This window comes from Capricornis sumatraensis, chromosome 1 (assembly GCF_032405125.1).
Source record: "Capricornis sumatraensis isolate serow.1 chromosome 1, serow.2, whole genome shotgun sequence".
NCBI lineage: Eukaryota > Metazoa > Chordata > Mammalia > Artiodactyla > Bovidae > Capricornis > Capricornis sumatraensis.
This window is the reverse complement of record NC_091069.1, coordinates 181,496,752-181,523,416: the sequence shown is the minus strand read 5'-3', so window position 1 is coordinate 181,523,416 and position 26,665 is coordinate 181,496,752. Positions and strand designations below refer to the sequence as shown.

The window sequence follows — 26,665 nt, the reverse complement described above, 5'->3', positions numbered from 1 at the left end:
AGATACTGAATTAGATGGTTTAGCAAAATGAAGAAAAAAACCTGTCCCTTAAAGAGACAGATAAGTGAAAAGTGGAGATGATTAAGGACACAATAGAGGCATGAGCAGAGAAGGCAATGGCACCCCACTTCAGTACTCTTGCCTGGAAACTCCCATGGACGGAGGAGCCTGGTGGGCTATAGTCCCCATGGGGTCACAAAGAGTTGGACACAACTGAGCAACTGAGTGCAGACTAAGGAAAACCCAAGATGAAGGAACAGCTTTCCCGCTCCCATGAATAGGAGGAAACTTACAGTTAAGATACTATCACTTTTGCCTACATCCTGTAAATTCAAACAGGATCCATGTCTCTGAGAAATGCTGGTTGAGAATGACTTGTGACTACCATAAAAATTGGCTGGATGTAAATGTATGTTTCTATAGTTCTTGAAGACAGAGTTCATTCTTTCATATATTTTAAATATTTCTGACATTTCCTCTCCTAACATATATTGCATTAAAAAATGAGGGAATTCACTCTTATTTTGAACATAAAGCTGAAAAGTATTCAGTACCATAATTACTTATATGAAAATATGTAACAAGTATACATGTTTTCATAGGCTCCAAAATCACTGAAGATGATGACAGCAGCCATGGAATTAAAAGGCACTTGCTCCTTGGAAGAGAAGCTATGACCAACCTAGACAACATATTAAAAAGCAGAGACATTGCTGACAAAGTTTCGTCTAGTCAAAGCTATGGTTTTTTCCAGTAGTCATGTATGGATGTGAGAGTTGATCATAAAGAAAGCTGAGTGCTGTAGAACTGATGATTTTGAACTGTGGTGTTAGAAAAGAATCTTGAGAGTCCCTTGGACTGCAAGGAGATCAAACCAGTCCATCCTAAAGGAAATCAATCCTGAATATTCATTGGAAGCATGATGCTGAAGCTGAAGCTCCAATACTTTGGTCACCTGATGCGAAGAACTGACTCACTGGAAAAGACCCTGATGCTGAGAAAGACTGAAGGAAGGAGAAGAAGGGGATGATAGAGAATGAAGTGGTTGGATGGCATCACTGACTCAATGGACATGACTTTGAGCAAGCTTGGGGAGTTGGTGATGGACAGGGAAGCCTGGCATGCTGCAGTCCATGGGGTCACAAAGAGTCGGACACAACTGAGTGACTGAACTGAACTGAAGAAGTATATGGTAATTTTTCAAACATATTGTACATTTAATTTTGCTTTAGGTATTATACAAGATATGGTGTAGTCTCTTAAAATGAAGTCTAACAATACTGTCACACTGTAATTCCTCAATAAATCCTTACTAAATTTAACAGTCCTTGATGAGTTTATAATCTGAGGAGTACAGGTGAGACTCTAGACAATGTGAATGACTAGAATATTACATCAATGTTTATGGCACAAAGCACTGAATCAGCATTTTAATTCAACTCTTCCAGATCCAAGACTAAGGTGCTTTCTTATGTGCCATGACATTATATTGATCCTATTGGATATATCTTTATTGGCAGGACTTAATTTCAATGTCAGAACTACAAAGCTGTCTTCAATGTTACATGCCAAATGCATGTAACAACCTAATAGAATTCTCACTAGGGTTTGAAGCACAGCCTAGCCACCAGCCTTCTGGGTGGCCTTGGGCAGATGGTGTGTCCTCTGCACGCTTTCTTTTCCACATCTGTCCAAAAGCATGTGAGCCAACTGACTCTCTGATATTTCTTCCAGTTTAGACAGACTGTGCTTCATTACCCAGACTCTGTAATGAGAGAATGCTCAAATCCCTCCATGGGATATGACTGGAGGCAGTTAATGCATTGCAGGGGTCAAAGATATAAACATGTTTTTGTCTTTGTAAGCCTGGCTTTGATACTCCTGAATTTAGCTGTTTGAAGATTGAGAAGACTATTGCACCATAGTCTGCACTTGCTAATTTACTAAATACCTTGGGGTTGGTATTGGGGGTTTAGGAATGGGTGTCTACTCAGTCCAGACATAGTACTATGTGCTCAGATTTCAAAGTTCATAAAATGTGGTCCTTAAACCTTTAGACATACAATTAGCTTAGTAATAGAAATGGCCAAGAAAAAAATAGTTGGCAAAATGAAAATACCATATGTAAATAAAGACATGAAAACTATATTTCATGTTTAAAAAAAGACAGTTTGCCCTCGGAAGTCCCAAAACAGAATATAAATGAAACATTTTGAGGACACAAAGAAGGGAGTGAATAGAGGTGCATGTGGAAAATTTTGCCCCAAGTCTTACATTGGAGCCAGATCTTAGGAGATGAAGAAGAGTTAACTAAGCAGCATGTAAAACGTTGCAGGGAGACAGCTCATGATATGCAAAAGCAAGAAGGGGAAGAATGAACATAATGCTTTTGCTTCCCCAGCATCTATTTCAGTCACCTTGCAGATAAACAGGATTTTAAACAGGGGAAGCCATCCAAATCGAACAATTCTCATTCTTTCATCAAAATCCTGAAGAGACTATTTAAAGCTCCTTTTGTAATCGCCAGGAAAATGATGTGTATCCTTATGTAGGAGAAATGGCTCTTACTTCTTTTAATCAAACAATGTATCACTATCCCACTAGAGCTGGAACCAAGTTCTTCTGCATTTCAGATGTTAATTGGAATTTACTTATTCTTTTGTAAAGTGCATGAATATGGTCTGTCAGCAACTAAACAAATTTAAGCAAAGAAAAGAGAACGGACAAAAATGGGCTTCATGACAAGCGATGAAATGCATCAAAATCAGGGATTCTGTCAGCCTGGTTGACAAAAACATTGACTTGAAGGATGTCCTTGCCAGGTTAGGACACGTTCTTTTTCTGGCTACTGTCAACCTGGGCTCAGCTCCATCAGAAATGCCGCCTGGCTGGCAGCTGCTGAGAGATGGCAACTCCTCCTAGCAACAGATGAAACCAATAGAAAGCCAGCAGCAGTGATCTTTGCTGTTAAGTGCAGTGACATCTCATTTATCTGGCAACTCCAGTGAAGACTGTATAATGCATAAGATAATTACTAAGAGACTAAAATGTACATTCCTACGCATAAGAAACCATGAGATTTCAGCCAATCCCATTGGAAAATTGCCTAAAATGAGACACATCTATGTACGTTTAAATTATGACAAGACATCAGAGTGCAGTGAACTCTGCTTAGGTTTTGAAGTAAATAGACCTGAAGTTAAAAGCCTTATCTCTTAAAAAGGGATAAATAACCTGACCTAATATACTTCATGGGTTGTGTGAATAACAGTGGATGTCAAAGCTCTTTAAAACTACTAAGCACAACATGTAAATAAATATTATGACATTTTCTTATTATTAGAGACTCAGTATTTAATATAGTCAATAGCTTCATCTTCCATATGGGTAATCTTGGGTAAATCATTTCATCTTTATTTCCTCACCTGTCCAAGAAAGATAATGCTAGGACATAATGTAGGGAGTTGCTGTGAAGATTGAATGAATAAATTTATAGAGTTCAAACATGTAGTAGGCATTCAAAAATGATAACTAACGTAATCACTGTCATCATTTTCATTCCGTCATTTAATACTGTGAGAACCTGAGGGGTTGTTAAATTGGATAGAGCTATTATTCCTACTCAATGGCCCCAAAGCAATGAGCTATAGAACCAAAACACACATATCTAAGGGATCTTGAACAATATAAACCCTCCACAGCTTTTTGACATAGGAAGTTTATCCCCAAGCTTTTTACATTTCTGTTGGGCATCAAGAACTGACTTTGCTTCCACTTGTCCCCTCCTCATGTAAGTTCTCCATTATTCCCTGAAATTACTATTTTCCTTCTCTGCACATAAATACAAATACTGGATAGTCTTTGTAAGTTGGAGTAAGCAGTTGTGGCAAGTATGAATTCCTCGTGCTGCTGCTGCTGCTGCTAAGTCACTTCAGTCGTGTCCGACTCTGTGTGACCCTAGAGACGGCAGCCCACCAGGCTCCCCCATCCATGGGATTTGCCAGGCAAGAGTACTGGAGTGGGTTGCCATTGCCTTCTCCGATGAGTTCCTCATAGGTCTTACTAAATAGACTATCTGTTATTTATCTTATACCTAAATATCTTATTTATCTTACACTTACAACTTGATCACCTGCATAGGAAGGAGGGGTTAGGAGATTTTAACTACGGGACCTAAAGTAGTCAGTTTCTCATTTCACATTCAACCCCATTTATTTATATGTAGTAATTTTTAATATTAAAAGGTATGAAACATTATCGCATATACCATATTTTATGTGATATGACAAAAGTATCTTTAATACAGTTTAGAACAGGTTAAAATGACTAGTATTTTCCTGGCTGCAAATCACTAGGACTTACTGATACGAACTACATTTTCAGGCCAAGACTTCAAATATCCTCTCCATTTCATAACTTCAGTATTACACTTCAAATATTGCTAATTGTATACTCAGAACTTTGGCAGATTCCACCCTGAATGTCTCGATTTTTGTATTACCACCTACTCTGCCAGCCTATGGGTGTCGCTGGTAGCTCAGTGGTAAAGAATCTGTCTGCCAGGGCAGGAGATGTGGGTGTGATCCCCAGGTTCAGAAGATTTCCTAGAGAAGGAAATGGCAACCCATTCCAGTATGCTTACCTTGGAAATTCCATGGACAGAGGAGCCTGGTGGGCTACAGTCCATGGGGTTGCAGAGTTGGACACAACTAAGCGACTAACACACACACACTCACTGCCAGCCTACAAACTCCTTTGAACACATAAGTTCTATATACTTCTTTGTATTACAGGCATTTAAAGCATTTATCTCACTTTGAATATAATATGTGTTTAATGAATGTCTGTAAAAAAAAGATTATACCAAAAAAAAAAGGTAAGAAGGAAGGGTTGGAGGGATGGAGAGAAACAGAGAGAAAAGAACAAGGAAGGATGGAGGGAGAGTGGGAAGGAGAAAACAAGATGGAAATGGAAGAAATAAAACAAAAAGAGCTTTGAGACACAGGAAGTCTCAAAAATGGTCATAAATAAAATCCTTGGAGCAATCTGCATAGGCATATAACAGTGGGTCCCTTTGGCACTCTTGTATACCATCTCTTCATGCTTAGGATGGTAGGTACCATTATAAGATACAAAAATAAAAAAAAGTAAGTTTAACACACTTAATTCTTACATAAACTAAAAAGGCTAAATATAAAATAAATTTTAAACAGAGATATTGTTCTTTTGCTTTTTTCTTTTCCTTCCCAGGAATACAGGTTGAGATGCCCTTTCTCTGACTGCTTCCCACTCCACTTCCCAGTCAAACTCTCTACTCTCAGTTCTTACATTTTCAAAGCAGTGTTTACCCTTCCAGACACATACTACAACCAATATTTTAGTCTCATATGGAAAATAAACAAAGAAGTTAAATTTCTTAAATGGAATTCCTTAACTACTGCAAGCGTTAGTCACTCAATCATGTCCAACTCTTTGCGACTCCATGGACTGTAGCCCACCAGGCTTCTCTGTTCCTGGGATTCTCCAGGCAAGAATACTGGAAGGGGTTGCCATTTCCTTCTCCAGGGGATCTTCCCAACCCAGGGATCGAACCTGGATCTCCTGCGTTGCAGGTGGATTTTTACTGTCTGAGCCACCAGGGAAGCCCCACGGCAAACAAAGGACTGCAAGCAAAGGAATATTCATGTTTCAAGTAAGGAAAGGAAAGGAGACTTAGGTATGAAATAGGAAAATCTTAGATAGGACACTGGTATTAATGATCCCTATCATCTTTGAGTAATTTTCCATATTTCTAATATACTAATAATTATACTGGTCTGATAAACCTCTCTGGGGTTTTCATATGGATCTAATCACACTACAAGCATGAAAATTACTTGAGTATAAATAAAAATAATGCGCACAAAAATACACAGGCAAGAACAATTTCTGGATTATGTTTTTGCTTATATGAGTTCTATCATTGGGAAGAAGAAAAATAATTTGGAAACTTCTGCACAAATTGATCCATTCTAGAAGCCTTAATAACCTACTGATTCCCACAACCTCAACCCTCCAACTGAGAAGAGTTGGAGGTTCTGATTTTCCAATGATGGAGAAAGGGCATATTTTTCTGAGAGGCATCATGTTAATCACCAAAAATTTGGCCAATAAAATATGCTCTGTGTAAACAGAAAATGAGATATTTTAGAAAAGGGTCTTTGGTAGATAAATTGCGGAAAAACTAGATATAGACTGAGCCATCAGAAGGGAGATAAGTGGAACAAGTGAGAATACAAAGCAGGGATTTGCTTAGAATGTACAATAATGAGAAGGTAAGCAAACTCTACTGAAAGAAGACTGAGACTGACTCAAGGGAAAATAATTAGCAAAAGCAAAATGAACTTCTAATAAGTGTCTAAAGAGGAAATGTCAGTAAGGGAGAACCTTTCATAGAAGAAAATTTCCTTGGGACTTATAGAAATGACTATCAAATGCAAGCAGAGAACATATAATGAGAACACTGCCAGGAACACCATCTTGGTTCTTGTATATTACAGCCGTACTTAGCACAGATTCAGTTTATTATGGATCTAATTCAAGCCATCCATTGAAACATAAGACCAAGGCCGTTATTGGGCAAATATAAAGTGAATGAAAAAATACATTCCTCTAGGCTTTTTATGTATCAGAAAAGCAGGTAACCCAGTGTTAGAGATCAATCAGAATGATCATAAAACTGTTACCTGCAGGGATTAAAAATAACCAATGCTTAAAACTAAATCAATATCAGAGAATTTCTTAAACATATATTTCTAAAAACATCTATTTCTGCTTTATTGACTATACCAAAGCCTTTGATTTTGTGGATCACAATAAACTGTGGAAAATTCTGAATGAGATGGGAATACCAGACCACCTGATCTGCCTCTTGAGAAATATGTACACAGGTCAGGAAGCAACAGTTAGAACTGGACATGGAACAACAGACTGGTTCCAAATAGGAAAAGGAGTACATCAAGGCTGTATATTGTAACCTTGCTTATTTAACTTATATGCAGAGTACATCATGAGAAACGCTGGGCTGCAGGAAGCACAGGCTAGAATCAAGATTGCCAGGAGAAACATCAATAACCTCAGATAGGCATATGACACCACCCTTATGGCAGAAAGTGAAGAACTAAAGAGCCTCTTTTTTTTTTTTTTTTTTTTTTTAAAGAGCCTCTTAATGAAAGTGAAAGAGGAGAGTGAAAAAGTTGGCTTAAAGTTCAACATTCAGAAAACTAAGATCATGGGATCCGGTCCCACACTTCATGGCAAATAGATGGGGAAACAGTGGAAACGGGGGCTGACTTTATTTTTCTGGGCTCCAAAATCATTGCAGATGGTGACTGCAGCCGTGAAATTAAAAGACACTTACTCCTTGGAAGGAAAGTTATGACCAACCTAGACAGCATATTAAAAAGTAGAGACATTACTTTGGCAACAAAGGTCCACCTAGTCAAGGTTATGGTTTTTCCAATGGTCATGTGTGGATGTGAGGGTTGGACCATAAAGAAAGCTGAGCACCGAAGAATTGATGCTTTTGAACTGTGGTGTTGGAGAAGACTCTTGAGAGTCCCTTGGACTGCAAGGAGATCCAACTAGTCCATCCTAAAGGAGATCAGTCCTGGGTGTTCATTGGCAGGACTGATGCTGAAGCCGAAACTCCAATACTTTGGCTACCTCATGCGAAGAGCTGACTCATTTGAAAAGACCCTGATACTGGGAAAGATTGAGGGCAGGAGGAGAAGGGGACAACAGAGGATTAGATGGTTGGATGGCATTACCGACTCAATGGACATGGGTTTGGGTGGACTCTGGGAGTTGGTGATGGACAGGGAGGCCTGGCGTGCTGCAGTTCATGGGGTCACAAGGAGTCAGACACGACTGAGCGACTGAACTGACCTGAACTGAAGAGGTAAGTGAATTAATTTCCCCAGCCCTGTATTGTTGATCAATACATCCTACAGTGAATAGTTTCTTGCTGGCCCCAGAGAATCAACTAGTAATTAGCAAGGGTAAACCAGGGCAGAAACTAATAAAATATCATTTGCACAGATTATAATATCATGCTTTAGGATAGATATATATAAACAAGAGTGAGCTCTGAATGATAAAGGGATTTTAAAAAAAATTCCAGGTCTAAATGTCTATTTTCTAATCTGAAAAAATGGAAAAAAATGAACCAAATGATTTACAGGTTTCCTTCAATTTACAAAATTTAACAACCCTATTGCTTTGTTAATTTATTTATTAAATCATATTTATTAACTTTCTTGTGAAAGAACTGGAACTGGTTAACATTCTCATGAAAACTATGATCATTCCTATTGTATTTAATTGTTTTCAACAAATATCAGAAAGGGATAATTTTTGCAAACAGTTTTAAAGCCCTTACTGGGCATCAGTCAACCTTCTAAGTAACAGAAGATAAATAAATAGATAGACACATAAATAGATACATGGATAATGATTGAGATAGAGATAAAATGAACATAGAGGTAGAAAAACTCTAGTGTATGTAATTAACATAATTCTCTGTGACTCCAGATTGCAGAGCTAGGGCCAATGGCACAATAAAGAGAAGATAACCCTAAAAGTCACGTCCAGTGTACAGTTCAGATTAGAGCCCTCATTCTTAGAGATGTTTCAGCAATAATCAGGTTCTAACTTTTGTGAACATTAGGAAAGGAGCCACTGACTTAGTCTGAAAGTGAAGTTAGTCAGTTGTGTCCGACTCTTTCTGATCCCATGGACTGTAACCTACCAGGCTCCTCCGTCCATAGGATTTTCCAGGCAAGAATACTGGAATGGGTTGCCATTTCCTTCTCCAGGGGATCTTCCTGACCCAGGGATTGAACCCAAGTCTCCCACAATGTAGGCAGACATTTTACGGTCTGAGCCATCAGGGAAGTCAACCTGACTTAGTCTATCTGACCTCTATGATCACTTATTAATTGAGAGTCTATAAAAATAAAGCCAAAATAGGCACAGTACTAGACAGCAAAGATAAAACTAGTAGACCCGGAAGATCTTTCAATACTACGAAGATAGTTAAAATAACAACAACAATAACAAACAGTTGATTGTCTGGGGAAGCAATTGAGAAGAGCGTTAAAGAGTATTTGCAAAATTGATTTGCAGATTTAGGTACAGGGACTGCAGTGAACTAGCCAAATAGATAACTGTTCAAAGAGTTATATTTACTGCCACACAAGATGAATCATACCTCTTTGGGGAATGTTTTTTTGGAAACTTCATTTTCCATTTTGGACTACTGGATCATTCTCTCAAAAGAGTTTGGTATGTGGCCAATTACTTTCCTCTGCATTTTTCACTTGAGACTTGAGGGCTCTACAACTCCCCTTTCCATTTTCACATAAGGCATCTTAGTGAGGATTCTGCCTGTGTCCTTTTGTTTTGTAAATATTAAGGCACCAAAACCATAGCCTGTTTATATATATAGCTTTGAGAATGAGGACCAAGAAACACAGTTTAAAACTCGTAAGAAAGGTATCCTTATTATAACAATCTACTACTCTATAACCCATATTATAATAATGCCAAGTTTCTATTGGAATAAAGAATTAACAGATATATTAACATTTTTCAAGAATAAAACCCACACTCTCACAATAGCTATATTTATAATCATGCATTAGAAAGGCAAACAAATAAACCCTGAGAAAAAAACTGCAGAAACTAATTTCTGACCATCCCAATCATAAAGCTCAATACCTCACTTACAACATCGAACCTAATATGATGTTAACCCATGTTGGAGGGTAAGTGACACTGGCAGACCTAGTGGCAAAACAGACAACCTAAAATATAGTTCAAACTAAATAAGACTTTTAAAAATTACTAAACCTTCCTGTGATAAACCATAATGGGAAAGAATATGAAAAAGAATGTGTGTGTATATACAACTGAATTACTTAGCTGTACATCAGAAATTAACACAACAACGTAAGTCAACTACATTTTAATTACATAAAGTTTTAAAAGATACTAATCTGCAGCAAGGCTAGTGATGGAGCACTAGTAAACTGCAGGTAAATCATTTTAAGAAATCAAATTATCTGAATTTTAAATATCCCAGCATTACATAATGGAAAGTGTCTTAGAATGAGCATTGGAAAATTAGCTCAAGGTTAGCTTGTGACATCAGGCAAATCCCTAAAAGCCTCTACAGCAAGTACTTCCTAATCCATAAGATAAGCACAATATCCTTTGCCTTTGCCTATTTCGGAGGTAGATATCAAATAAAATAATGGGTATAAACATGCTTTGGAAACCATAAAATTCAGTGTAAATATTACATTTCATTTATAGAAATATTGCTTCTTTCATATGAGTAAGTTGAAAGATCACCCTCAATTTATCACGCAGAATAACAATAACTCTATTTTTGATGATCACATTTTAAAGTAAAAGTGTAAACCATAAATATATCTAATAGACTATAAAAACAACATGTAAAGGCAAGGAGAAAAAATAAAAGATCACAATAAGCTACTATTGGAAAGAAAGTCTGGCTCTGGGATTTAGACCACAAAGGGGAAAATCAAACATAGCTCATGTCACTCTCGTTAAGAGTAAATCCAAAATATTCACTTTGGTATGAATTTGAGTGGCAAGGGTCAGGTCACAAAGTTTTCCACATCTCTGAAGAGCAATGGGAGCCGACACAATTGTTAACAGACAACCCCATCACCTTTGCTTATGGATGATGGCTTGGGAAAGTATACAGAAAACTGATAGATGGAACTTCAAGGATGAATCTGATACAGGATTTGCCTTCAAGAGGCTGATAGTTTCGTTCTGGAGACATAATTACAAACTGAACCTGAGGTAGAACAAAGAGATATGAGACAGGCACAAGCAAAAAGCTATGGAAAGGGAAGGAAAGGTAGGCTTGATGTTTTTAGTTTCAATAAGGGCAATTTCACGGTGGAGGGATGTTGGATCTTAAAGAATGAATGAGATACGTATTGACAAGCAAAAATAGCAGAAAAAGGCATTAGGACTGAGTGCATGGAAGGTAAGATATATGAAATGACTCAAAAGGAAAAGAAAAAGAAAGAAAGGAAAGGAAAACATGTCATAAAGGGAAATGAAAATGTAGGTGAAACCAGAGTTATGTTGGGGCCAAACTGCTAAAGTGTTTTGAACGCCAGCCAAAGAATTTTAGATTTTATAATATGGGTCACTATAATTCATCGAAGGTTGTGGAGGCAGCAAGTGGCTACTTTACCATTAAGGGGATGAAATACAAAATAGTGGGAGCAACATAAGGAACCCTTTCAAAGTCTGAAGGAATGGAGATTTTGGGGGAAGAGAGAACAGAGGTATTGAACGAAGTCTAAAAGGAGAACAAACGTAAGTAAAAGCACCAGTATATTTCTACTATAATCAAAATAAACAATAAATTTTCAGATAAAAAATATACATCCTACTCTGAGATACATCTCTTGTTTTGCCAAATGTTTTGACACTTACGGGGGATAGAAAGAAAATACTGATTCTAATGTGTGTTCATTATTGATTTCAGTGTACTATCTATTATTTTATCTTTTAAAGTTCCTCTAAAAAACTTACAAAGCAGATATAATGCACTAGACTTAAAAAATTTAAAAACAGAGGAACACAGACATAGGAAGTAAATCACTTAAACTCAACCAGCAGCAAGAACAAAATTACCACCCAAGTATGACTGAGTCCACACACTGCTCACACCATGCCAGACAGCTGAACCAAAGCATGAGAAGTCTTTGAGGGCGGTACGCCCCCACAGAAAATGCGATGTTCCATCAGAGACTGAATGGCTATACAAAAACAATAACCAAACGTTATTTTAGACTAAATTATATTGAGAGTTTTCAACTCTTTTAAAACTTTATGTATCTCCATATTTGTTTTATAGCATTTCTATTTTTTCTTTCTTCAGCCATCAAGTAAACTATACAAGGCTAACTAGATACAGGATATTTAAAATGGGAAGTCTTTTGAAAATGAAACCTCATCCAATTCACTGAATGAAAGTAGTATTGATTGACCTAGCCACTGGCCTTGAAAACAAACATAATGAAAGCTGTAATGAACACAAAAGAGTGATGGTGAAATAACTCTGACAATGCCATGAGATGAAAGATAGATTAATAGCCATGCTTCACAAAATAGGATTCTATTATGACTTGAGATGTGGTTATTATGTCTAATGATGTAGAAGGTGAAACAAGCTAAACTCAGAACGGAAGATACATGTTGCTCCTCAACTGCATGCTATTTCAGTTTCTTAAAGATGATCTTCAAGTGATTCTATCATAAAATGCATAAATCAAAAATAAATATTTAATTTAAAAGTATATCTTGATATATTTATTTTTCTAAATATCCCTATGGGTTTCAAACTTCAATTAAAGCCTTTTTAAAATATTCATATTTAAAACAGCACCATAATTTGAAATTTCCATGTGTATTAACAAGTAACATGTTCTGCTGCAAGGCACTAAAAAGTGCATTACTAAAAAGATACATATATTTCTATACCTTTTTCCATTAAATAGTGCCAAGATGCAATTTTAAGGTAAAAATATTCAAGAATCCTTCACAAAACATTTCTAAATTAAGCCAAAGAGAGAAAGAAAAATATATTCTTGATTTAAACATATACCTATCCCAAAATACCACCTCATTAACAGATAGGTATAAATTTTTAAAGCTTTGACAATAATAATTTAAAAATCTAAGCCCAGTAGATAAATTAAAATTCACCAGTTCCAACAAATATTAATCTTATAAAAGCTCTTCTCTCATAGCTAGTACTTTGTGGTCAGAATCGATGGTGTTTACAGTTGTGGGACACATCTTCACAAAGAAAGCATAAATTCTCCTCTGCTCTCATTTCTTTTTCCACTTTTTGCTCCAACACCAGAGTGTGAAAGTTTTATCACACCCCACCAGTTGTGAGGAAATTCACACCATTGTGTTACTTTCAACAAACAAAAATTACAATTCAATTAATGTGTATGGAATCCATTAGGGGAAAATAATCTTATTTACTTTTTAATCTCTATTAAATCATGATTAAATTGATACTTCAAATAGAATTAGCTATTTAAATAACAGCACTGTGCCCTGCTGCGCTTAGTTGCTCAGTTGGGTCTGACTCTTTGCGACCCAGTGGACTGAGGCCCGCCAGGCTCCTCTGTCCATGGAATTCTCCAGGCAAGAATACTGAAGTGGGTTGCCATGCCCACTCCAGGGACCTTCCCAACACAGGGATTGAACCCAGGTGTCCCACATTGCAGGCAGATTGTTTACCACCTGAGCCACCAGGGAAGGCCAGCAACAGCACTACTGAGATGTAATTCACATGCAGTAGTTTACCCAAAGTGTATAATTCAAAGGTTTTTAGTATAGTCACAGAGTCATACAGTCATCACCACAATCAGTTTTGGAATATTTTCATTACCTCAAAAAGCAAACTCATAACCTTTAGAAGTGACCCATTCCCATTCAGCACAACACAAGCATTAATTAACTTCCTGTCCCTATGGTGTTGTCTATTCTGGATATTTTGTATAAATAGAATTATATAATATGTTGCCTTTTGTGACAGGTTTCTTTCACTTAACATATTGTTTTCATGGTTCATCCATTTTAAAGCATGCATCAGTACTCTTTTAAATACTAAATAATATTATTTTAAATAAATATGCCACACTTTATCCATTCATTAGTTGATAGACACTTAGGTTATTTCCCCTTTGGACTACTATGAATAATGCTGCTATAAGTATTAACATACAAAAGTGCTTTTTTTTCTAAATGGACATATGTTTTTATTTCTCGAGTATATACCTAGTAATGAAATTGCTGGTTCATATGGTAGCTCTATCTCTAACCTTTTAAGAACTGCTAGACTCTTCCAAAGCGACAATAGCATTTCATATGCCTACTATCAATATAATAAGGGTTTCAATTTTTCCATATCTTCACCTATACTTGCTATTATCTTCTTTAATAAAGCCATCCTAGTGGGTGTGAAGTGGTGGTGAGTCCCTGTGGGTTTTGATTTGCATTTCCTTGATGTCTAATGATGTTGAACATCTTTTCATGTGGCTATTAACTATTTGCCTATCTTTTTCAGAAATGTCTATTCAAATCCTTTGCACATTTTTAATCTTTTTACTTTTAATTGCAAGAGTTATTTATATATTCTAAATACACATTCCTTATTAAATGAATGAACTGCTAACTTTTCTGCCTTTCTCCGAGCTGTCTTTTTCACTTTCTTAATTGTGTCTTTGGAGGCACAAATGTTTTAATTATGATGAAATTTTTTCTTTTGTTGCTTACGCTTTTGGTGTCATGTCTGTGCAGCTACTGTTTAACATAAGATCATAAAGATTTAGGCTTTCTTCTAAGAGATTTATAGTTTTAGCTCCTGCAAGTTTATGATTCATCTTAAGTTCTTCTTATATGTAGTGTGGAGCTTTTAAAATACATATATTTTTGGAAATGTGCTACTAATTGGGTTTCAAGGTTTGAAAATAATGCCAAAGAAGTCATTTCATTGAAAAAGCTGAGAAAGTTCCTGGAAATTTCTTAGGAATATTAATAATAAAGAAAGAATTCCTTGAATATCATATGAAATTTTTAAAAACATGCAACTTTTTCCTGGATTCAATGTAAAAGGAGTCAAAAAACAAGGATAATACAAATGACAGAAAGAAATTCATTGTAAGAGTTCATGTAAATTTAAAAATTAAAAAATATGCCAAGATATAAAATGCATTATGTTTCTATAATCCTGCTTCCTTCCTTTAATAACCCCTAACAATGTCATTCTTTTATTACAGTGTGAAAGCAGTGTTTGTCCTTTACCTCTCTCAAGATTGGAGCACCCAAAATAGTACTCAGCACATGATAAATAAAAATATTTTAAATAGACTATGAGTAAACTAATATATATTAGAATTAAAAATCCAGGTACAAAAGTTATGATAGAATGGATAAGAACAATAATATTTATAAATATTTATTCCTATGAATGTTTTCAACTTATTTCTGCCTCTGCTAGTATCATTCTTCCTCTGTTTTGTTCTTTCTTCTCATTCTTTAGGTTTTAGCTTGAATAACATCTCAAAGAAATTTTCATGGCATTCCTGTCACGATTAGTTTTCTCTATTATTCTCTATTACTGAAATATGTTTCCCTTTTATAAAACCAATCTTAAATAATAAATTCCCACATTTATTTGACTCCACATCATCTTGTGTTCCTACCACAGTAGAAGTGCTTTTCACTTTATCTTCGGAGCCTAAGACAATCTGTGCCACACTAAGAATCCGAAATAAATAGGTAATAAATTGTTGGTTAAACGGGAGCATGGAAAAGTTGCCAATCCCTGGAGTTTCAGGAACAGTTATAGTGAAACCACAGGCAAAAACACAACCTTACAAGGCAATATGCTATGTCCCACTCCATTACGGCTTTCAGTTCCCTCACGACTTCTCACAGTTCCCTACAGAGAGGACTTTTACCCTCCAATGAAATGAAAGAATGAAAGTTGAAGTAGTAACACTTATTCATCTTTGCCCTTGTTACCAAGAGAAATTTGGGAGGAAGTATCTAGTAATCTGTAATGAAAACTCAACAAGCAGAAAGCTTCTGTCACCAAATTCCAAGTAAATTCTAATCTATCTGGACCTGAATAAAAGTACAGGTAAGATCTCTTCCCTTTAGTCTCTAGAGTTCAGTATTTTAGTCACTGGAGTTCAGTATCTTAGAGGAGAGAGTCATTATTTTTTCAACCAAACTTACAGTGATTCAGAAGATCTTATGTGAAGAAACTATACATGCAGATCTATTATTCAATATGTTCACTTGCTCTCTGTCTCTCTGACTCTCTTGTCCCAATGTCTTACATTATCTACATTTATATTTTTAGTCTGGAGAAGTGTGGCAGTTGTTGAGTGTCTACCCAATATCCATTTTCTCCTCCATATTAACAGAACAATGATTTTGTTGAATATGGCAGTGTCTTATTGACAGCCACCCCCCAAAACTTTTTAATTGAAACATTTCCCTACACTCTTTTCACTTAGGGGTGACTATGTGACACGGGCTTCCCTGGTGGCTCAGAGGTTAAAGCGTCTGCCTGCAATGCGGGAGACCAGGGTTCAATCCCTGAGGCGGGAAGATCCCCTTGAGAAGGAAGTGGCAACCCACTCCAGTATTCTTGCCTGGAGAATCCCATGGAGGGAGGAGCCTGGTGGGCTACAGTCCACGGGGTGGTCATCACTGGACATCACTATGGATATTTCTGCAATCTCTGGGAAAGTGTGCTTTCCTGATAAAGTCTTCATCTCTTTCTCTGTGCCCCTTTTTACTCCCCAGAATGTATACATGTTAGCGAAGGATTTAGGAGCCATCTTGCACCATGAGAAGAAAATCAAATAAACGTAAAGACATTGGCACCTCTATCTATCTCCAGAATCTGGTTACATGAGAAACCTTAAACCTATCATCCCTTTAAACCATTGCTATGGGTATCTTTTCATACTCACAACCATACTCGATTACTGAGTGATACAGGAAAATAAACTTAAGAAATTTACCATTAAAAGTTGGTTTTGGAAAGGAAATCAGAAAAGGAAATTTTCAAGTTATTCAGTGAGATTTCATGCTTATATTGACATGTAATCACCTGCTGAATCATATGTAGGATCATGTATAATCTGATTATATAATTATTACTCAAATCCTAATCCAGACTCCTCTAAGGGTCAGTTACTTACACTAAGACATCAGACACAAATTGGAATGCTCCTGGATGAACTATGACACAGGTACCCATGTGAGACTGATGTTTTCAGTGGCCTCAAAATTTCTTCATTTTCATTTAGAGATTCCTGAAATACATGTCAGTTTTGACATATACATTTCTATGCAGCTAAACCATTTCCCCAATTTAACTACTAGATTTTAAAAATCTATGTTGCAGAAACAAACTTTAAATGCACCATAAATACAGTAAGCTGTAGACTTGAATTCTCCTCAAAATGTAGCACGCTGTGACCTGTCTTTGTCTGACAATTGTTCTAATTTGACCAGCTATCAATATGCTTTTTTATTTTGCTTTTTCTTGTTTTTTCCTCAGTGCTGTCTATTTAATTAGTGGACTTATCTTCAGACTTAGTCATAAAAATGAACTGCTTCTGTTTCTCTGCTTTCAGTTCAGTTCAGTAGCTCAGTCATGTCCAACTCTCTGTGACCCCATGAATCGCAGCACGCCAGGCCTCCCTGTCCATCACCAACTCCCGGAGTTCACTCAGACTCATGTGCATGGAGTCAGTGATGCCATCCAGCCATCTCATCCTCTGTCGTCCCCTTCTACTCCTGCCCCCAATCCCTCCCAGCATCACAGTCTTTTCCAATGAGTCAACTCTTCCCATGAGGTGGCCAAAGTACTGGAGTTTCAGCTTTAGCATCATTCCTTCCAAAGAACATCCAGGGCTGATCTCCTTCAGAATGGACTGGTTGGATCTCCCTACAGTCCAAAGGACTCTCAAGAGTCTTCTCCAACACCACAGTTCAAAAGCATCAATTCTTTGGCACTCAGCCTTCTTCACAGTCCAACTCTCACATCTATACATGACTAGTGGAAAGACCATAGCCTTGACTAGATGGACCTTTGTTGGCAAAGTAATGTCTCTGCTTTTGAATATGCTATCTAGGTTGGTTATAACTTTTCTTCCCAGGAGTAAGCGTCTTTTAATTTCATGGCTGTAGTCACCATCTGCAGTGATTTTAGAGCCCCAAAAAATAAAGTCTGACACTGTTTCCACTGTTTCCCCATCTATTTCCCATGAAGTGATGGGACCATATGCCATGACCTTCATTTTCTGGATGTTGAGCTTTAAGCCAACTTTTTCACTCTCCTCTTTCACTTTCATCAAGAGGCTTTTTAGTTCCTCTTCACTTTCTGCCATAAGGGTGGTGTCATCTGCATATCTGAGGTTATTGATATTTCTCCCGGCAATCTTGATTCCAGCTTGTGCTTCTTCCAGCCCAGCATTTCTCATGATGTACTCTGCACAGAAGTTAAATAAGCAGAGTGACAATATACAGCCTTGACGTACTCCTTTTCCTGTTTGGAACCAATCTGTTGTTCCATGTCCTACCTCTCTATTCCACTCAAATCTCAACTGATTACTTACTTATTTTCCCTCTGCATTTAGCATTCATAACTGCTTCTCTTTCCCCATCCCTGAAGTTTATCAAAGGCATGGCTTATAGACTTATTTTATATAATTCCCTCCAAGTGAGTTATATAAGGAGATATTTTGAAAAATGTCCCCAGAAGTAGAAAAAGTGGCCCAAGATGGGGGGCAGAGAAGAAGAAAAGTTGTTGAGTCCTATCTTTTGATCATTTATTCATTAAAAACCCAAGAAATAAGTATATACGCAAATGAAAAATTCTTACATTGGTTTTGGAGGGGAACAGGCAAGGGAAGGCAGAAGTAATAAGAGCAGAGAATCTCTTTTGGGAATCAAGCTGGCCCAGAAAGCCACAGTAAAGTCCTAACTCCACAGAACAAGGCCACTGGGAAATTCTTCAGCAGACATGACATGGAGAACAGGAAACAAATGGAGCTTTAGCTTTCTTGGAAAGTATTAAAACTCTGAAAACTGATTTGCTCCGTTGTCAGTTTATCAGGTTAAAAAAAATGCAGCCCAAACTGGTTCACACAGAAGGGTAATAATTGGCTCCTACAACTGAAAACTTCAGTGGTAGGACTGGCTCCAGGTATGTCTTCATGTGCAATGTCAAAGGATGTGAACAAGACCTGGTTTCTCCATCTTTCCACCTGGAAACATTCTGTCTTCTGAATGTTGGAATCATTCTAAGCCATGATTTCTCCTTGTGTTTTGTTTTCTCTAATATAATTACTATTAACCTTAAAATCTTAATTGGATTTGGTGTAAAACTGCATCTATTTTGTTTTGTTTTTCTGGCCTCAAGGCATGTGGGATCTTCGCTCCCCAACCAGGAATTGAACCTGCACTCCCTGCATTGTAGGGTGAAGTCTTAACCATAGGACCATCAGGGAAGTCCTTCTCCTAGTAGTTTTAAGATGGCTGTAGCCCTTGATCCTCTAAGTTCTAAATTCAGTTTAAAAAAGAGAAAGGAAACTCTCCTTCAACAGATAAAGTCAAGTCTTTGGTCTGAAGTTAATTGGCTCTAACTTAATGAGAGATACTCTGCAACTAACCTCCCATGGCCAGGGTGGCTAAAGATATTAGATTAGCCAAACCGGGAATTACCACTGAAAAGAAGGGTAGCATTACCCTACGTGAACTTCATGAAATGATGATAAGAAACTGATTTAGTCTACAATGAGCATCTTATTTAATATATCTATTACTACTACTTGCAGCTGACACTGAGCACTAACTGTGTACTAGGCACAGTGCTAGGGTTTTACATGTATTGTCTCATTTAATCCTTGCTACAACACTATGAAGATGGTATTTTCATTATTATCTCCATTTTATATATAAGGAAACGGGGTCTAGAAGGTTAAGAAATCTCCCCAATGACACAAAGGAAGTAAGTTACAGAGTTGTGATTCAAACCCAGTTTTATTTATAAGGATTTCATTCTTACATACTACTTAATACTACCTGATTCACTAATGAACTAAAAAACACAACTGAGAAATTTGGGATATATGACTACATGTTGGCCTAATGTGCCCAATGGCAAGGTAGAAAGACAAAAATCTAACTTGTAGTATCATTTTCAAATGATTCAACCAAAGGTTCTCATTAGTACTACTCTTAGAATCTTAATCCTATTTTTACTTTTCATAAAAAATACTACAGGAAATATATAATACTATTTTTACTTTTCAATAAAAAAATGCTACAGGAAATACATATGGTAATTTTTACAATTTAAGACTAGCTCAGAGCTAAAGTATTAACATTTTCCAGAAATTATAAACTCTTGGAATAAATCCAATACCACTTATTACTGAAAACATCATAAGGTAAAAATGGATGCTTATCATCATTCGTTCCTTACAGAAAGTATAACTAATAACCTGCTGATTCTTTCTGAAGAAAAACAACCTAATTCTAAACAAAGCAACACAATTTCACGTTATATGTTCGCAAGCAACACAGCCAGATTCTTGAGCTGTGTTGATCAAAATAACCCAGTTAATATATATATATATATGAGGGTTTTTAAAAAGTAGGTAAAATAAGCAATTTTCTAGGTACTATAGCCAAAAATCAACCTAGGATGAAAAAGAAATATAAAATTCAAGAAAACTTCAAGTATATGGGAAAAATTATGCAAATAATCTAATCTGAATATTTGACAATCTAATTGCTAGACAAGCCTCTGTGGTTTGGCTTTTGATTTCTCTCTATTCAGTCACCATTAACTTCAAAACTCTATGATTCATTTGGCACTAATGGCTAAGGTGTTCCCCCTCTCTCTCCCCATCTCTCCTTCAATATTAGACTTTTCAGAGACACCATTACCCAAGAAATAATTCTGCATATACCGCAAATTCAAAGCATTCCGTGAGGAAGTCAGGTGATGGAGAAACTCAAATTCCACAGTGAGTAACTCTTTTGTATCTATATTCCAGATGCAAGCATGGGTGAATGTGCTCAGTTGCTCTTGCAACCCCAAGGTTGCGTGCCAGGCTCCTCTGTCCATGGGATTTCCCAGGCAAGAATACTGACGTGAGTTACCACTTCCTTCTCCAGGAGATCTTCCAGACTCAGGGATGGAACCTGCATCTTCTGCGTTTCCTGCATTGGCAGGCAGATTTTTTACCACTGCACCACCTGGGAAGTCTTATAGTATATATTAATATATATTAAATATGATCACTGACTTCAAGGAACTTGTATCAAAATTAATAGATAGGGCATGAAAATAATTCCAACAAAAGAAAGGAAATATACAGATAAATGTCCTACTAAAGTGTAAAATGTGGGAGTTATTTTTGGCTGCAGAAAATGAGAAAATTTTTATTTATCCTCAGTGATGGAAAATTTTGGACATTTATGATAGTGGGGAAGAAAAGAAATTAGAGGTGTAAAATAAAAAAATCCTAATGCCATTTTGTGGGCATAAAGCAGTCTTCTTCCAATAACTCTCAAAACTGGCTTTCTCTTTTCTTCTTCCTCAGAGACCCCTTCTATATATCTCAATAAATTTTGACTCAGTTTTTCAATGTAAAGTCAGTATCGTATTGCAATCTCAACATTGTTCTTGCTGAAGCATCAGATTTAGGTATACAATTCTAAAGGTAGTGCCAAGATATTATGCTGTAACAGTATGGAGTCACACATCTTTAATTGCAACAGCAAATAGGATAAGCAATGTTGATTTTAAAAATAAACATTAAAATATATAAACAACAAGGGCCTACTGTTTATTGCGGGTAACTATATTCAATATCTTGTAATAATAATATATTAACTAAAGCATTATTTACAATAGCCATGATATAGAAACAACCTGTGTTGATCAATAGATGACTATATAAAAAATGTATATATACATGTGATATATATATATATACACACACCACACATATATATACATAATACATACATACATATGGGAGCTTCCCAGGTGGCTAGTGGTAAAGAATCGCCCGCCAATGCAGAAGACATAAGAGACACAGGTTAGATCCCTGGTTTGGGAAGATTTCCTGAAGAAGGAAATGGCAACCCACTCCAGTATTCCTGCTGAAGCATCAGATTTAGCTATTCCCATTCCCATTTCCCAGGCATGGAAAATCCCATTACAAAGTAGCCTGGCAGGCTACAGCCCATGGGGTCACAGAGAGTAGGATATGACTGAGCAACTGAGTGTGTGTGTGCACACACACATACACAAACACACAGACACACACATATATATAATGGAACATTTAAAAGAAAAAGAAATTATTCAATTTGTAACAACACTGTTGGGTCTACAGAGTATTACACTAAGTGAAATAAGCCAGATATAGACATATACTATATGGTCTCACATATTTGTGGAATTAAATAAAACAAACAACCAAAACAAAATGAAAACAGATCATAGATACAGAGAACGAACCAGCAGTTGTCAGATGGGAGGGGGTTGTAGGATTGGACAAAATAAGTGAACCAATGAAGAGGTATAAGATTTTAATTACAGAATAAATAAGACCCAGAGTTTTAATATATAGTATAAGGAATATGATCAATAATATTATAATAACTGTATGGAGACAGGTGGTTACTAGACTTCCACAGTGATTATTTCTGAGGTATATGAATTTCTAATCACTATGTAGATCATCTGAAACTAATGTAATATTGTATATCAACTGTATTTTTTTTTAATGCTGCTACTATTTTAAACAAGATGCAATGACAGACATAGCCTCCTTATGAGAGAGATAAGACCAAGCAATACTCTTGCCCAGGCCCCCTTTCCTAACCCAATGCTATGCTAGGATTCGAGTCTTGAAATGACTCAAAATCTTTTTCTAAACTAAGGCGACTGGAGGTTTGATTTGTTGTTGTTGTTGCTATTTAGTTGCTAAGTTGTGTCAGACTCTTTGCAACTCCATGCTCCCCAGGATCCTTTGTCCATATATTCTCCAGGCAAGAATACTGGAGTGGGTTGACATTTCCTTCTCCAGGAGATCTTCCTGACCCAGGAATTGAACTCACGTCTCCTGTGTCTCCAGCACTGGCAGGCAAATTCTTTACCACTTAGCCACCTGGGAAGCCCCAGAGGCTACATAGAAGCAATCAAATATATGGTGGAAATTGAGGGCAGACTTAAAAGGAAGATTATGGAGAAAGAAAAACAAAGAGAAATGGGCCTGCGGAACAAAATTCAAACATATGCAGAACTAACTCTAAATCATAATATAATCTGAATCTTATTCTAAAATTGACAGCTAACAAAATCATCAATTGAAACATGAATTCATTACAAAAGCAATTAAATTTATGGAAAAGTCTAATAAGTATTATAAGAATTATAAGTATTCAAATAAGTATTATAAGAACGCTCAGAGACATAAGTAAGTTAATAACTTTCTGTAAAAAGAGCTAAATAGTAAAAACAGAAATCAGTCAAGATCAGGTAGATATGGAATGGAAACCATTAGACATCCAAAACTTTAAAGCACAGTGACTGAAATCACAAAACAGCTGGCATCATTTCTAGAGTAGATAAAATTTCAGGTTTCTAGTCAAAGTCACTTAAATACTATCAGCACAAAAGGCTGGAAATTGTAACAGAGAAATAAAATGTATATGGCAAGAGTTACAACTTTCCAAAATTAAAGAAGTCTGATTTCTTTGGACTGAAAGTGATTCTGAATTTCTAACAACTTAATATAGATTTACAATGAGACATTATAGTGAATTTGCAGAACATGAAGTATAAAGAGTAAAAATTTATTTAATTTTCCACATAGATAATCTACAAAGAAGAGAATATTAAACTGACAGCAATCTTCTTACAGTCAACAACAGATGGCAGGAAATCAATGGAATATAATTTTCAAAGTGTTGGGGAAAATATAGCTCTACTAAAAACTATGTAACTATCTGAACTATAATTCAAGACTGAACATGAAAGTAAAGTATTTTCACAGGTACTAGAAATGAAGGGAATTCACAGTCTATAGACCAACAAACAGAAAAGGATTTTGTTTAGAAGAAAAGTGAACTCAGAAGGACCAAATGTGACACACAAGAAAACTAAACCTATGTGCACAGAAATTACTTTGAGTCACAAATTTAAATTTTACTATAGAATAATAACTGTGCATATTTTAGTTTAAAGTGTAAATAGTCTAATTGCTGACAAGAATGGTAGTATTTACTAGGGAAGAAAACATACCAAGGTCTATCAGCTGTTTAGAAGGACAGAAATAAATATATTTTATTATTCAGCAAACTATTTATGTATGTTAAAAAATATAAATACTTAAAAGACTAGGATTATAACCTACATTTACAAACTAGCAGAAGAATACAGATAGAATAAGAAAATGTTTCAATAATGTGAGAAAATAAAATAGAAGCAAAAAGTGCAGACTACGAGGGTAAAAACAAATCCAGATGCATCAACAATCTCATTAAATGCTTATGTATTAAAATCACCTATTAAAATAAAGAGTTTCAGAATGGATTTCAAAACTTTAGCTCTATGCTACCAGACAGTCCCTTGTAGTAAAGTAATAGTCCTTGATAGTAAAGTAGTAGTCTTTACTACTCTCTCTTTTGTCTTGTGATAAAGGAGCAGGGGAATCAGAAGTAGCAAGGGAATTAATTCCAAGCTTAACTATGAATACAGACAAGGTAAATGACACTACATGCATGATACCATTTGAGAATTCCTCTTGGATTCTAACTGAGCTTCTTTAGGATCTCTAGGGTTCGCCTTCAGAAACATATCATCAGTCTCCCTGCACCCCCACCTCAAATTCCAGGAATGGACCTTATTGGTATGCTCGGCTATACTGTTTACCATAAAGTAGGAAACTGCTTTTCAAATAACTTCAAGCCTTAATATATACCAAAAGCACCTCAAGAAAGCCTGTAACAGCCTGTTTTTAACTCACTGCAAGGCTCCTGGCCATGCTAGTGCTCTCTTGCTGAGACATGCTGCACACACAGGAAGGAAAACAAGTATGATGAAGCCTTGATACCCAATTCTCTTTCAGGTGTGCTTCTCCCAATACCGGCCCCCTTTTGTCCTGTCCCTGGAGAAGGGCATGGCAGCCCACTCCTGTATTCTTGCCTGGAGAATCCCATGGACAGAGGGGCCAGGCGGGCTTCAGTCCCTAGGTCACAAAGAGTCAGACACGACTGAGTTACTATCACCACTTCGTCCTGTAACAAAGGAACGGACAGTAGGAAAAGCTAGTATAAAATTAAAAACCACCATTTCCTACTATTCATCCTATCTAGAAAGAGACTGATTTTGAAAGTAGGGACCCTGATGCCCTATGTCAGCGATGCCACGCTTATAATTAAGAACATTGTTCCAGTAGCCTAGCAGTACCACACAGGAAAAAAGTTGCAGATGCTTGGTAAATTTAAGCATAGAGGTAAGCTAAAACTCTAGGTACCCAAATCAGGTAACTCAACAGGTTTTACTAAGGTGTTCGATCAATTACAAACAAAGCACCTATTGTAACATTCTCTAGTCAAAAATTTCTTAAAATCTCTCCTATGGGATCCCTGTATTTTAAGCCTAGCTCTCAGCAACAAAGATAGAAAAACTGCTTCTTTAAAAGTGTTGCCACACATGAAGTCCAGGTATGTCATGCTGAATACTCAGCTCAGGCGCCTCTTCCAGGAACTTTGGGATTGCACCCAAAAACAGTGACCCTTCCCAGTCCCCACCCTCTTCATACACACACACACACACACACACACACACACACACACACACACACACACACACACACACAGGCTCCTACACAGCTGCCACATGCTACAATACCATTGTCAGACAATACTTTTTATTTTCCTTCTTCCCAGACCTTTGGAAATGACTTCTGGTTCAGAAATCTGAACTCTAAAGTTTGTGCAGAATTACAACCTGAATCATGATCTTTTAAATAAATATAAAAATGAATAACAACCTTCTAAGACATAAACATGGTCTACCTTCAGATGTTTACTTGATGACTGGTTAAATTCTTAAATTAATAGTATCCTAAGATCACCTAAATGTTTTAGCTTATAATACATTAAAAAAATATATTTTTTAAGTTTCACTAACTGGAGTCATTCAAAACAAAACCAGCTAACTTTTTTTTCTTATTTTAATTCTCACATTTAAAATACAGACTCACAATAATTGGACATTAAGAAATGTTAGAATTATGACACATTAAGCATGAAAGCCCATTGTTTTAGCCAAAAAATGTATCTACCTTTAAGAATTAGTTTGAGTTAGAACCATTGAGAAAATGTGCATGTACACATCTGGTATATAAATGCATATTCAGATATGAACCTGTTCAGGAGTAAAATAGCAACTTTAAGAACGTTAATAAGAATGAGAGGTGGAAGCAAGCACAGGGTACCAGAGATTCATCTGACTATGGAAAATGTTTAATAAAAGCTGTTTAATAATTAACTGAGAATCTAGTAGGCATAAGTGAACTTCCTGAATAACTTAAGTCTATTTACTGAGATCATAGACAGAAAGGTGGAAATCTGCGGTTTTCAAGGATAGTTCTGAAATATGTAATTTCCTTAGGATATAACAGGAATTACATACATACACAAGATTAAGTGTCGTGCACTGTCTCAGTGCATAAATTATTATCTTGAGAGTGAGGTTATTAACTGCTTTCAAATATGCCAGGGCTCATAATGTAGCTACTGAGGCTGCCTAATTTTAACAGTTTTAGATTTAAGAGGGATGTTTGACAGCCTGAGGCCCAACACCCTCATTTTGAAGGTTTGGAAATTAAGTCAAAGAGAAGAGATGACTTTCCCAAAGGAATACAGTAGCCGAAATGCAAATTAAACTCAAATAGCTCAGCCCCGAATTCAAAGCTCATTTCATCAATTCTCCAGTTAT

General features: G+C 36.4%; 1 protein-coding gene across 1 annotated transcript in view; it reads right to left on the bottom strand.

The window, feature by feature from the left end:
• The window catches only part of FGF12 (fibroblast growth factor 12), a 289,098-nt gene that overhangs the window by 167,753 nt on the left and 94,680 nt on the right, over nt 1-26,665 (bottom strand). The gene's annotated exons all lie outside the window — the stretch shown is intronic.